The sequence below is a fragment of the Triplophysa dalaica genome, chromosome 8 (assembly GCF_015846415.1).
Source record: "Triplophysa dalaica isolate WHDGS20190420 chromosome 8, ASM1584641v1, whole genome shotgun sequence".
NCBI lineage: Eukaryota > Metazoa > Chordata > Actinopteri > Cypriniformes > Nemacheilidae > Triplophysa > Triplophysa dalaica.
The window spans coordinates 7364162-7378479 of record NC_079549.1 but is presented as its reverse complement, the minus strand read 5'-3'; positions in this window follow the sequence as shown (position 1 = coordinate 7378479).

Here is a 14318-nt window from a genome sequence, read left to right as displayed (position 1 = left end):
GGCATACTTTACAAGCTTTTGGTTTTAATTCTAGTTTTATTGATATGATCAGAACAATGTATTGTGATATTGAGAGTGTGATTAAAATGAATGGTAGTTTGTGTGCCCCATTTAAAGTGCAGAGAGGAATTAGACAAGGTTGTGCCATGTTTGGGCCGTTATATGTGCTGGCAATAGAACCACTGCTTTTTAGTTTTCGAAACAAGTTAAAGGGTCTAACATTGCCACAGTGTAATAATGCTTTTTATTTATCTGCATATGCTGATGATGTTATTGTTTTTATAAATGATAGTGATGATGTTCAAATTGTACAACAAATTGTTAATGATTTTAAAGATATTTCATCAGCAATTGTTTATTGGGGGAAAAGTGATGCCTTATTGATTGGGAAATGGGAAGGAGGAAATCCCATTCTACCTGGAGGATTATTATGCCAAAAAGATGGGTTAAAATATCTTGGCGTTTTTTTAGGTTCTGAATCTTTCATGCAGAAGAACTGGGAGGGAATGGCAGATAAATTAACAGGACGTTTTAAAAAATGGAAATGGCTGCTTCCTCAGTTGTCATTAAAAGGACGCACGCTCATTATTAACAATCTTGCGGCTTCTTCCCTGTGGCATAGACTTGCATGTGTTGACCCTCCTGTTGGTCTCTTAATAAAAATCCAAGCAGAAATTGTGAACTTTTTTGGGGACAATTTGCATTGGATCCCTCAAAGTGTTTTGTTCCTGGCTAAAGAAGATGGAGGCCAAGGTCTAGTGCATTTGGCAAGTAGATGTGCTGCTTATCGTCTTCAGTTTTTGCAAAAATTTATGCTGGGATCTAAAAGACTGGTATGAAGACCAGTGGCTCAATGCATTTTACGCCGAATAAGTGGACTTGGCCTGGACACTGTTTTGTTTTTAATAGACTCTAAAAAATTTGATTTTAGAGGAGTTCCTGCTTTCTATCGAAGTCTTTTTAAAATATAGAGTCTGTTTAAGCCTCAATGGATGGAACCATTAATGTCCCTGTACTGGCTACTGGAAGAGCCCATTGTGTGTGGAGCACGTCTTGATGTATCTGGTGACGAAATACCAGGTCTTAAAGATGTGTTGTATAGAAGTGGATCTCTACAATTGAAACACATCATTAAAAATGCAGGTCCTGATTTTAAAGATGTAGAAGCAGTTTCAGCCTTTTTTTGAAAGGTAAAGTCTGCACGATACATTAAACGGTTTTTAGATAAACTGCAGGGGGCTTTGAATGTACAAGAATTAATTTTTCTTGACGAGTACAATAAGAAATGTATAGTTCCAGATTGTGAAGATTTCTCTCCAGATATAAGTATTGTACCTGATCTTATTTCATTTAATGACATTAATCCCTTGTTGAAGAAGGAACTTGATGGTCAAATTGACTTTTTTGAAGTTAAAGGGAAATCATTGTACAGAAGTATTGTGAAAGTGACAAATATGAAATGGTTAAAGAATAGAAGTGATACTGTATGGAGAGACACATTGGAGATGACTGAAACAACAAAACCAGTGTGGAGGATTCTGTATAAACCTCCCTTACCTAAAAGAATTGGTGATCTCCAATGGAGGATACTCCATGGGGCCATAGCAGTTAATTCTTTTGTGGCAATGTTGAACCCAAATGTATGTGAAAATTGTCCTTTTTGTATAGAAAGGGAGATGTTTTATGTTTTGTAACAGACTTTCTGTTTTGTTCAGCCTTCTAGAGATTCTTTTTGAATCTTGTGAGGTATGTTTTACAAAGCAGGATTTTATTCTTGGTTGTATGTATACTATTAAGAAAAAATACAAATCTCAATTGCTTAATTTTATCGTTGGTATCGCAAAATTAGCAATTTATATAACAAGGAGAGATAAAATTGAACAGAAAGGTGAACAAGAACTTATAAAAGCTTTTAAAAAAATGCTGAAATCACGACTTGTAATTGAGTTTAATTTTTATAAACTAATGAGTACATTGAATATTTTTGAAATTGAGTGGTGCTGTGATGATGTGTCGTGTTCATTAGTTGATGATGAACTGGTTATTTCGGAGGTTTTGATGTGAATTATTATATATAAATTATATATATATATATATATATATATATATATTTATTTTAGATTGAAAAGCGTGACTTGTTTTGTAAATGTTTTTATTGCCAAGATATTGGAATGAAATTGGAAATTTTTTAATAAAAAGGATTGTCAAAATTCTCTCTCTCTCTCTCTCTCTCTCTCTCGAGCTCTCTCTCGAGCTCTCTCGCGCGCTCTCTCTCTCTCTCGCGCTCTCTCCCTCAGAGTATGTTTAATAAACAACCATGTATTCATTTGTGATGGGTTTTCTGTGCTCTCGCTCAGAGACATGCTCTAAATCCTGTTTGGTAAAGTCACGTTACTTATGGGCATGAGACAACGTAAAGTGTATGATATCATTGATGCATTTGCTGGACGAATTTATATTACTAATCAGAGATTGTAAAATGTTTATTTAATAACGATTATTGTATGTATTTTCCTTTGAGCTGAAATTGATGTTTAAATAACTTATTTCAAGGATGTGATCTTGATTGATCTGGTCATATTTGGTGAGCTTAACTCATCCTTATTTTAACATGCAGCTAAAACCTTTTTTTTTTAAATAAGTTGTACAAATTGAGTCCGGCCAGAGAGGTAAGATCTGAACCAACTAAGAGGGATACCAGTAATGCCTATAGAAAATAGTCTGTCGAAGACTTGTTGGGAGATTATATCAAAAGTTGTGCTTAAATCAAGTAAAATTTGTATAGTTGAAAGCCAAGAGTCTGCTGACATCAACAGAATATTGACATCTTTTACCATGGCCGTTTCGGTACTAAGCAAAGGGCGGAAACCAGATTGAAATTTTTCAAGTAGACAATTTTTTGAAAGGTGATCACGAACCTGAGAATGCAACAACTTTTTCTAACATTTTTGAGAGAAAAGGCAGGTTGGAAATTGAGAAAATAAATTAATAAATTGTATTAAAAGCCCCTCCTTGAACTGCCACCTTACCGTGGTGGAAGGGTTTGAGCAACCGAAAGACCCTAGGAGCTATGTTGTCTGGGGCTATATGCCCCTGGTAGGGTCTCCCAAGGCAAACAGGTCCTAGGCGACGGGTCAGACTAAGAGCGGTTCAAAAAACCCTTATGATGACAAGGAATTGGAGGACCGTGACGTCGCCCGGTATAGCGCAGCCGGGGCCCCACCCTGGAGGTTCAGAGATTCCGACTAGAAATAGTCGGGATCACCTCTACGCACAGCTTGGGCTCTGGAACCACTCTTCACGAGGGACGATGGACTCTTCACCACTCTGGAGTTACCCATGGTGAGAGGCGGCGGGCTGGTGTGGGTTTGCTTATAGCCCCCCAGCTCAGCCGCCATGTGTTGGAGTTTACCCCGGTGACGAGCGCCCCGACTGGGGACTCCGTCGTTCTGCTGGGGGACTTCAACGCCCATGTGGGCAACGACATTGACACCTGGAGGAGCGTGATTGGGAGGAACGGCCCCCCTGATCTGAACCCGAGTGGTGTTCTGTTATTGGACTTCTGTGCTAGTTACAGCTTGGCCATAACGAACACCATGTTCAAGCATAAGGGTGTCCATCAGTGCACAGGGCACCAGGACACCTTTGGCCGGAGGTCGATGATCGACTTTGTGGTTGTTTCATCTGACCTACGGCCGTATGTCTTGGACACTCGGGTGAAGAGAGGGGCGGAGCTGTCAACTGATCACCACCTGGTGGTGAGTTGGATTTGATGGCGGGGGAGGAAGCTGGACAGACTCGGCAAACCCAAACGTACTGTGAGGGTCTGTTGTAAACGTTTGGCCGAATCGCCTGTCAGAAAGATCTTCAACTTCCACCTCCGGCAGAGCTTCGACCAGATCCCGAGGGAGTCTGGAGATATTGAATCCGAGTGGACCATGTTCTCCACCTCCATTGTCAACGCGGCGACTCGGAGCTGTGGCCGTAAGGTCTCCGGTGCCTGTCAAGGCGGCAATCCCCGAACCTGGTGGTGGACACCGGAAGTAAGGGATGCCGTCAAGCTGAAGAAGGAGTCCTATCAGGCCTGGCTGGCTTGTGGGACTCCAGTTCGGTGAGGCCATGGAGAAGGACTATCGGTTGGCCTCAAAGAGATTCTGGCAAACCGTCCGTCGCCTCGGGAGGGGTAAGCAGTGCCCTACCAACGCTGTTTTCAGTGGAGGGGGGCAGCTGTTGACCTCGACCGGGGACATCGTCGGGCGGTGGAAGGAATACTTCGAGGATCTCCTCAATCCTGCTGTCAGGTCTTCCATTGAGGAAGCTCAGGCTGAGGGCTCGGAGGCGGACTCGCCCATCACCCGGGCCGAAATCTCCGAGGTAGAAACTCCTCGGTGGCAGGGGAGTGTCCTGTGTCCCTCTCGGCATCTTGTCGAGGGTGCTCCGAGAGTATGGGATTCGGGACCCTTTGCTAAGGGCTATCCGGTCCCTGTACGACCGGAGCAGGAGCTTGGTTCGCATTGCCGGCAGTAAGTCAGACTTGTTTCCGGTGCATGTTGGACTCCAGGGCTGCCCTTTGTTGCTGGTTCTGTTCATAATTTTTATGGACAGAATTTCTAGCCGCAGCCAGGGGCCGGAGGGCATTGGGTTTGGGGACCACACGATTTCATTTCTGCTCTTTATGGATGATGTCGTCGGGCTGGCCCCCTCAGACCAGTACCTACAGCATGCACGGGGACGGTTTGCTGTCGAGTGCGAAGCGGCTGGGATTAGAATCAGCACCTCCAAATCTGAGGCCATGGTTCTCAGTCGGAAAAGGGTAGCCTGCTCACTTCAGGTAGGTGGAGAGTTCCTGCCTCAAGTGGAGGAGTTCAAGTACAGTTGAAAGAAAAAGTATGTGAACCCTTTGGGCTTACTTGGATTTCTTCATAAATTGGTCATAAAATGTGTTCTGATCTTCTTCTAAATCACAACAATAGAGAAACACAGTCTGCTTAAAATAATACCGCACAAACATTATATGTTTTCATGTTTTTATTGAACACAACATGTAAACATTCATAGTGCAGGGTGGAAAAAGTATGTGAACCTTTGGGTTTAATAACTGGTTGACCCTCCTTTGGCAGCAATAACCTCATCCAAACGTTTCCTATAGTTGCAGATCAGACCAGCACAACGGTCAGGAGAAATTTTGGACCATTTCTCTTTACAAAAGTGTTTCAGATCAGCAATTTTCTTGGGATGTCTGGTATGAATCGCTCTCTTGAGGTCATGCCACAGCATCTCAATCAGGTTGAGGTCAGGACTCTGACTGGGCCACTCCAGAAGGCATATTTTCTTCTGTTGAAGCCATTCTGTTGTTGATTTACTTCTATGCTTTGGGTCGTTGTCCTGTTGCATCGTCCATCCTCTGTTAAGCTTCAGTTGGCGGACAGATGGTCTTAAGTTTTCCTGCAAAATGTCTTGATAAACTTTGGAATACATTTTTCCATCGATGACAGTAATCCGTCCAGGGCCTGAGGCAGCAAAGCAGCCCCAAACCATGATGCCCCCTCCACCATATTTCACAGTTGGGATGAGGTTTTGATGTTGGTGTGCTGTGCCTTTTGTTCTCCACACATAGCGTTGTGTGTTCTTTCCAAACAACTCAATTTTGGTTTCATCTGTCCACAGAATGTTTTGCGAGTAGTGCTGTGGAACATCCAGGTGCTCTTTTGCAAACTTCAAACGTGCTGCAATGTTTTTTTTGGACAGCAGTGGCTTACTCCGTGGTGTCCTCCCATTAAGTCCATTCTTGTTTAATGTTTTCCTTATTGTAGATATGTCAACAAAAATGTTAGCATGTGCCAGAGATTTCTGTAAGTGTTTAGCTGACACTCTAGGATTCTTCTTCACCTCAATGAGCATTCTGCACTGTGCTCTTGCAGTCATCTTTACAAGACGACCACGCCTAGGGAGTGTAGCAACAGTGCTGAACTTTCTCCATTTGTAGACAATCTGTCTTACCGTGGACACATGGACATCAAGGATTTTAGATATACTTTTGTAGCCCTTTCCAGCTTTATGTAAGTCAACAATTCTTGATCGTAGGTCTTCTGAGAGCTCTTTTGTGCGAGGCATGGTTCACATCAGACAACGCTTCTTCAGAACAGCAAACTCAAAACTGGTGTGTGTTTTTTATTGGACAGGCCAGCTTTAATCAACACATCCAATCTCACCACATTGATTGGACCCCAGGTTGGCTGACTCCTGGCTCCAATTAGCTCTTGGAGAAGTCATTAGCCTAGGGTTTCAAATACTTTTTCCACCCTGCACTATGAATGTTTACATGTTGTGTTCAATAAAAACATGAAAACATATAATGTTTGTGGGGTATTAGTTTAAGCGGAATGTGTTTCTCTATTGTTGTGATTTAGATGAAGATCAGAACACATTTTATGACCAATTTATGAAGAAATCCAAGTAAGCCCAAAGGGTTCACATAGTTTTTCTTTCAACTGTATTTGGGGGTCTTGTTCACAAGTGAGGGAAGTATGGAACGGGAGATTGACAGACGGATCGGTGCAGCTTCTGCAGTAATGCGGTCGCTGTACCGGTCTGTCGTGGTGAAGAAGGAGCTGAGCCGCAAGGCGAAGCTCTCGATTTACCGGTCAATCTACGTTCCCACTCTCACCTATGGTCATGAGCTGTGGGTCATGACCGAAAGGACAAGATCCCGGATAAATGGCGGCCGAAATGAGCTTTCTCCGCAGGGTGGCTGGGCGATCCCTAAGAGATAGGGTGAGAAGCTCGGTCACTCGGGAGGAGCTCAGAGTAGATCCGCTGCTCCTCCACATCGAGAGGGGCCAGCTGAGGTGGCTCGGGCATCTTTTCCGGATGCCCCCTGGACACCTTCCCGGGAAGGTGTTCCGGGCATGTCCCACCGGGAGGAGACCCCGGGGAAGACCTAGGACACGCTGGAAGGACTATGTCTCCCGGCTGGCCTGGGAACGCCTCGGTATCTTTGATGCCTGATAAATTTAGCCATAACTGGCTCTCTGTGGCTACCAGTGAGGCCATGGAGTGTCCAATGCTTTGGGCTGTCTACTTGGTAGCCCGGAGAGTGAGATCTGCCACTGTCTTGAGTTCAGACAGTAGCCCGGGATCTAGGACCTTTCCCCCTTTAATATCGCCCTTCTGCTCATAGCGTGAGCTTTAGTTTTAGTTTTAACAAAATTAATTGCAAATTACACAAAAACAGAAATCAAATTAATTGAGGGGAGGATTTTAGTGAAAATTCTTACATTACAAGTATTATTATTTTTTAACCCGTTTCGCAGCGTTACGTCCCCTTAGTTGTTTATTGTCTAGGGGTATGAAGAGACATACATAAACATGGCATTTATCACCAGATTAACTATAACTAGCTTGGTGCACAAACACAAACAAAATCGGTAACATTTTATGATCAAAGGTTTATTTTATAAAAGTTCAATTGTATAAAGATAGTAGCTTGTATTCACTTTCTATACACAGGTATTTACAATGGTTCCACACACGGAGGGAAAAGAATATATGAGCGTTGATAAATCAAAGAAAAAACGAAACCCACGACATCTTTCCCATCCGCTGCTAAACTGTCTACAAGAAAAACAAATCCAAAGTCTTCATCATATATTACGCCCTCGACTAAACCAACTCTCTTTAAACAAAAATGTGGCAAACGCTCCTTACCTGATGTGTTTAACAATCAGCGACTATGTGATGCACAAATGTAAGTCATATGACATACTTCCCGGTATCCTAACCCTCCGGTAAGATTGTTTCCAGCTCAGGATCCGTACATCATCGGATCACCATAAAAAAGGAGGTTAAAGCACATGGGAGGTTAAAGCACATGGGAGGTTAAAGCACATGGGAGGTTAAAAAACAAGGGAGGTTAAAACACAAGGGAGGTTAAAACACAAGGGAGGTTAAAACACAAGGGAGGTTAAAACACAAAGGAGGTTCTTTACCACCACATCAAGTACACACAATAGCAGTAAGAGAAAAATGCCCCGCAAATCTCTCCCAAAAGATCTTTCCACAAGATCCTCTCTCTTCAAATAAGGCTTTATTAGCGGAACCTTGATTCTGATTGATACCTCCCCAGGTGCGTTGAATAGAACTGATGAGCCAGTTAACCAATAGGACAATCCAAAGAGCGACAGGTAGAGAGAGAACACAGAACAACACTGTGACAATGACGCAGTGAAGAGTTCCCTCGAACAGGCAAAACCTGTTCTATGGTGCAGGGGGTCAGGGTATATTCTGGCAAACTGTTTCCCGATCACGTTTTGCCGCCGTTTACCAACACACGATTGTCTGCTTTCCCAGCGCTACACTATCGATTTCGAATTTGAAACGAGAAGCAGGAGACCTAAGAGGCGGTTGTCTGTTTAAAAATTTCAAAGTAAAAGTTGTAAACGTTCGAACGTAAACAGCACATGATTGGTCAATGTAAGTAAGGTAACCCGCGCGCCAGTCTAAATGCAGAAAGCATATCTTTAACTCGACACATTTATTTGAGTGTTTATTCAACAGGAACAATGCAGGATAACATTACAGGTGCTCTACACACAGACTTCTAGCCAATGGATAATTTTGCAGCCCCAGTCTATGGTTAGGCTTTTGAAATACAGTAAAATAAAAACATAGAAGTGTAAAATGACAAGAACAGTAAATATAACAAAAATCTGAAACTGTATACAACCATAAATGTTTACAATCCTGCTTTTATTTTAACCATTAAATACGTAAGGCTGATGCATGCATTAATATCATAATTTGATTAATTGTGAACGTTTTAGGTTTATCTGTGCCAAATTCTATTAGGGGTATGTAATTTTATTTCAAAATTCCAGCATTGGGTTATGTTAACCCAGCAGTGTGTTCTGTCAAATATTTAATCATGGTTAAAAAACAACCCAGCACATTTTAGAGTGTTTATATATACACTGCTCAAAAAAATTAAGGGAACGCTTATCATCACAGTATAACACCAAATCAGTTAACCTTCAGGAATATCAATTAACCTGTGACTTAAGCATAAGTGATTGTGAACCATTTTTACTGTTTTTGGTGCAAATAAAAGTGACAACAGGTATGCTGGAGACTCAAGAGCAAGGGTGGTCTGGGGTGGACCATCCTTAGGGGGTCACACAGACCTCACGTGCTATGGGAATGAAATCCTCAGATGTGTTTTCAGACCTTATGCTGGTGCAGTGCAGGGTCCTCCTGGTGCATGATAATGCCCAACCACTTGTGACCAGAGTCTGTTCGTAGTTTCTGGATAATGTAGGCATTGATGCCATTGACTGGCCCTCATGTTCCCCAGACCTAAATCCAGTTGAGACCCTCTGGGATCTCGTATATCCTAAGCTTTCAAGTAACACAATAGACTGTCAAGCAGTACATACAGTATATATTAGGCAGGGTGACTACAGTTGTTTAAAATATTATATAAAGAGGTTAATGAGGGATCATAGGTATATTTGAAAACTTCATCATTATTTACTCTTCAGCTTAAATGCACAAATACTCCAGGGTTCATCATCCCTATTCGGCATGTGGTAGTCATTTTGGTTAAAATCCATATTAATGGACTTTTCAAAAATCAATAACAAAAATGTCTAGCTATGTCTAAACTGAAAGTGTTCCGTTTTTACGGTTTGGTTAAGTTATTAAATAGGAACGTAATGCCATATGCCATCATCCTATACCACTGGATATTTTTATATTTGGGTTATGGACACGACACTTTGCGTTATGGATGTGATATAAAAATGCTCAGAGAATCTATTTGTTACGAATATATAGAACCATCTGTTTATGTTTTACTAAACTCTTGTTGATAGTCTAAACATCAGGCACGTGTCAGTCTATGAATACAATTTTCTTTAAAAAAATAAAGGATATAAACATGCGTTATGGATGTGACAAAAAATGGACACAGTTTTTGGGAGACGTCAAACTTTGAAGGATTTCTTTGAATTAAAATGCACAATCCTTAAGCAATAATACCCAATGAATGGAGAAGGGATGACTCTTAACAAAACATCAAATAGTCACTTCATTTAAAATTTATTGTGTCCATTTATCAGGAACATCTAGCGTTATGGATGTGACAATCCTGAAAATGGCACTTACCCGACTATGAAAAATCATGCACTAAAACTTAAACAAATGCTTTTAAGACTTGGAGAGACCTCACATGGGTATTTGAACCATCAAATATTGATATCCTTGCTATTGGCATTATAAAAAACGTTGGTAAAACTAACGAATTTTTAACATTAAGGTTGAAATTTTAACGGAATTGTCCATGTTCTTTAGTTTATATTTTTATGGTTTATTAACGTGCCAATTTAGCCGGCAGATTTTGAAAATTTTCATTTATACTTTAACTGTTACTTTGAAATTTTCAAACAGATACCCGCCTCTTAATTCTCCTTCTTCTCGTTTCAAATTCGAATCGATAGTGTAGCGCTGGGAAAGCAGACACGGGCGATTTGCTTTGCGAATATCCATCGTGTGTTGGTAAACGGCATGTGCTACAGCCTGCTTTGCCAATTGCAAAACGTGATCAGGAAACAGTTTGCCAGAATATACCCTGACCCGGGTCACTATGCCTATGCCAATGGAGCTGATAATTAATGGGTGAACAACGTATTGTTGTACAGTCCAACTGTTCTTACCCCTAAGCCCCTCAAATGGAACATGAAAAGCATTTTAATTATATATTGTCTCTGCATAAACAATCGATCACAAGAACAAGCGATACATGATAAATAAGATTATTAAATATCTATATCTAATAGCTTGTTGGGGATTTTCACTGGCCGCCAAGCTCAAATAGATAAGTGAATCTTTCACATGTTACATGCATTGTGATGGCAAAGAGTCAGAAGTGGAAGGCAACACCCCTAGGCATAAAGTAATGGTTTAACCCTTCCGCTCAGCAGCCAATAGGAACTCATCACGCTTACACATTCAAACTGGTCAAGTGGCTAGATGGCTTAAACATGTGAAATTGGTGTCGAGAACGCGTTGTTTGCTATGGAATGCCAAGTGGTTCAAATATACGTGAATATTAAAAGGCTAAAGCGGCCCTAACACAAGCGGTTTCTGCCAATCTCATAGTAATCTTAAGTACCTATAGAGTAGTATTGCATTCTTCATACTTGTTAAGATATTTGTGTTATGTATCTTACCACATAGTGTGCCGTTCGAAAACCCTAATGTTAAATCTACCACTACTGTTTGAAGAACTTTGACCCCTTTTCCTACAACAAAATACTTACAAAAACTTAAACTCCCAAGTAATTAAATTCTGCATGACTGCTGCTATTGATATTTCTGACAGTTATACTACTGCAAAACGTGCTTTAACTTTAAACAAAGAGCAATGTCCTATCAATGATCCATTATCATCCAAAAAACGCATATACAGTTGTGTTCAAAATTATTCAACCCCCTCTGAAATTGATTGTTTTGGTCGGTTTGACATTGATTATGATCATTCAGTCATCCTGCTTACAATTAAATCAAAGAGGCACGTGTAGGTCAGACAAATATAACATAACATTTATAATGAAATAACCACAAATGTCTTTTCTGAGCTCACATCATTATCAGTTTTATTCAACCCCCAAGTGACATTCAATCTTAGTACTTAGTACAACATCCTTTTACAGTTATAACAGCTTTTAAACGTGAAGCATAGCTTGACACAAGTGTCTTGCAGCGATCTACGGGTATCTTCGCCCATTCATCATGGGCAAAAGCCTCCAGTTCTGTCACATTCTTAGGCTTGCGCACTGCAACTGCTTTCTTTAAGTCCCACCAGAGGTTCTCAATCGGATTTAAGTCTGGTGACTGCGATGGCCACTTCAAAATGTTCGAGCCTTTAATCTGCAACCATGCTCTAGTGGACTTGGAGGTATGCTTGGGATCATTGTCCTGTTGAAAGGTCCAACGTCTTCCAAGCCTCAGGTTTGTGACGGACTGCATCACATTGTCATCCAATATCTCTTGGTACTGAAGAGAATTCATGGTACCTTGCACACGCTGAAGCTTCCCAGTACCTGCAGAAGCAAAATAGCCCCAAAGCATGATTGACCCCCCGCCATGCTTCACAGTAGGCAAGGTGTTCTTTTCTTCATAGGCCTTGTTCAAACATAGCGTTGATCCATGGGCCCAAACAGTTCTAATTTTGTTTCATCAGTCCACAGAACACTATCCCAAAACTTCTGTGGTTTGTCCACATGACTTTTGGCATACTGCAGTCGACTCTTCTTATTCTTTTGGGACAGCAAGGGGGTGCGCCTGGGAGTTATGGCATGGAGGCCTTCATTATGCAGGGTGCGCCGTATTGTCTGAGCAGAAACTTCAGTACCCACATCTGACAAATCTTTTCGAATTTGCGAATGATGCTTCCTATGGTGTCTCTTGGTATGTTTAACATCTTTGCAATCTTCTTATAGCCATTGCCCTTCCTGTGAAGAGTAATCACCTGTTCTCTTGTCTTCCTGGACCATTCTCTTGACCTCACCAATGTCTAGAAGGAGCTGAGTATCACAGTCATTTTAAAGCTGCCTAATTGGTGCTTATTAGGCTTTATTTCTGCTCCCTGATATCCACAGGTGTTTTCAATACCTGATTGAAAACACTTCATTGAACCTCTGTGCTTCAGAGTGGTAGTCTTTAAGGGGTTGAATAATTATGTCAATGAAGAATTCACAAAAGAAACATTTACTACTGTATTACAAAACTAATTGATGTAATTTTTGTTGCATATGGTTCTTTAAGAAGTCCTTGTAGGATTTCATTCTGAATACAATTACAAATGTACACTAAATTCCCCAAAACCATTTACAGCATTGGGGGTTGAATAATTTTGAACACAACTGTATCTTCGAAGAGTATTTCGTTTGATCACATTTATAAAAGATAGATACAGCTGTACGATTTTTTCTGAAATCATACGTGGCGTGCTGGGGGGGGATGGGTAGGCTGAACTAAAGCACATTGCCAACAAAAGAAAGACATCAGTTTCACTCATCGTTTAGCGTTGGGACCGCTCCATATATCAGTTCCAAACGATCTCCAAATCCAGCGTTAAATCCACCGTTTATATAACATTCATCACCCAAATGCAGTGAAGAAACAAACACCTGAACTTCGAGAACGTTTGCTCTCTCACTCTCCTGCACACAAGTGAAAGTAACATTTGCGCATGCTCTTTCTCCTGCTCTCATTGCCGCCTCGTGGGAGTGCTGCGCGTTTTTCTGGGAGAATTGTACAATAAGGGACTAAGAATAGTTGTTAAGTAACAGAATTTCATGTTAAAAAAAATCCCGAAACCTTCAAGAACCATGGGGGAGTGTATTGAGCACAGAAATACTACCTCATACGCCCAACTCTTTGACCAGTTGACCATGTTAAGCAAGAGAAGCCAGCACGTTTAACATTGTAAAGAAGTCAGAATGCATGAAACACTGTTGAAGTCCCCTTTAAAAATGATAGCGTGGAAACTGAAGCGCATGTTTACATAAAAAAATAATGGAAAGTGCTATAGTGCGATATTGTGGCCATTCCAGACCAGTGTTTGTTGATTTTTAACTAAATCAAACCTCAGGAGTCAAAATCATCCAACAGAAATCAATCCTCAACATACTGTACATGCACATAAACATTCTTTGCACAGCTTTGGTATCATTGAAAATTGTTCTGGTATATTTTACATACATTTTAGGTTCCCAATCCTGATTACAATATCTAAAGAAAATAATATTCTTCAACTGAATATAAATTAGTGTTTCTGATAATCCAACGCAGCATTTATTTCAGTTAAATTTTGCGAGTGTAAATTGCAGAGAAAAACTTGCAATAATGTCATGTATCTTAATACCAAATAGTCTCTTAACTTTTTTCCCTAGTATTATTATGATTATTTTTTAATTATGATGTATGTAAAGCAACATATGTTTCTCCAATTTTCATTTTCTGCATATAAATGCAAAAAGAAACAATGTTTTTATTTGAAATTTAAGAGAAATTGTGTTCACCGATTAAAACTAAAATTATAATTTTACTTAATCACATACCTATAAATAGTACATTTTAAAAATGGTCTAAATATTTTTTCGCAGCTGTAGTATGTTCCCTTTTCAAAGATTATATAAATTATACTAAGTGTTCCTGGAAATTGAAGAAAAAGCACACAACACACTTTTTGTAATGTACCTTTGCTGAACAGAAAACCTGTTTTATTAAATGTATTACCATTCAGCTCCATCCAAAGC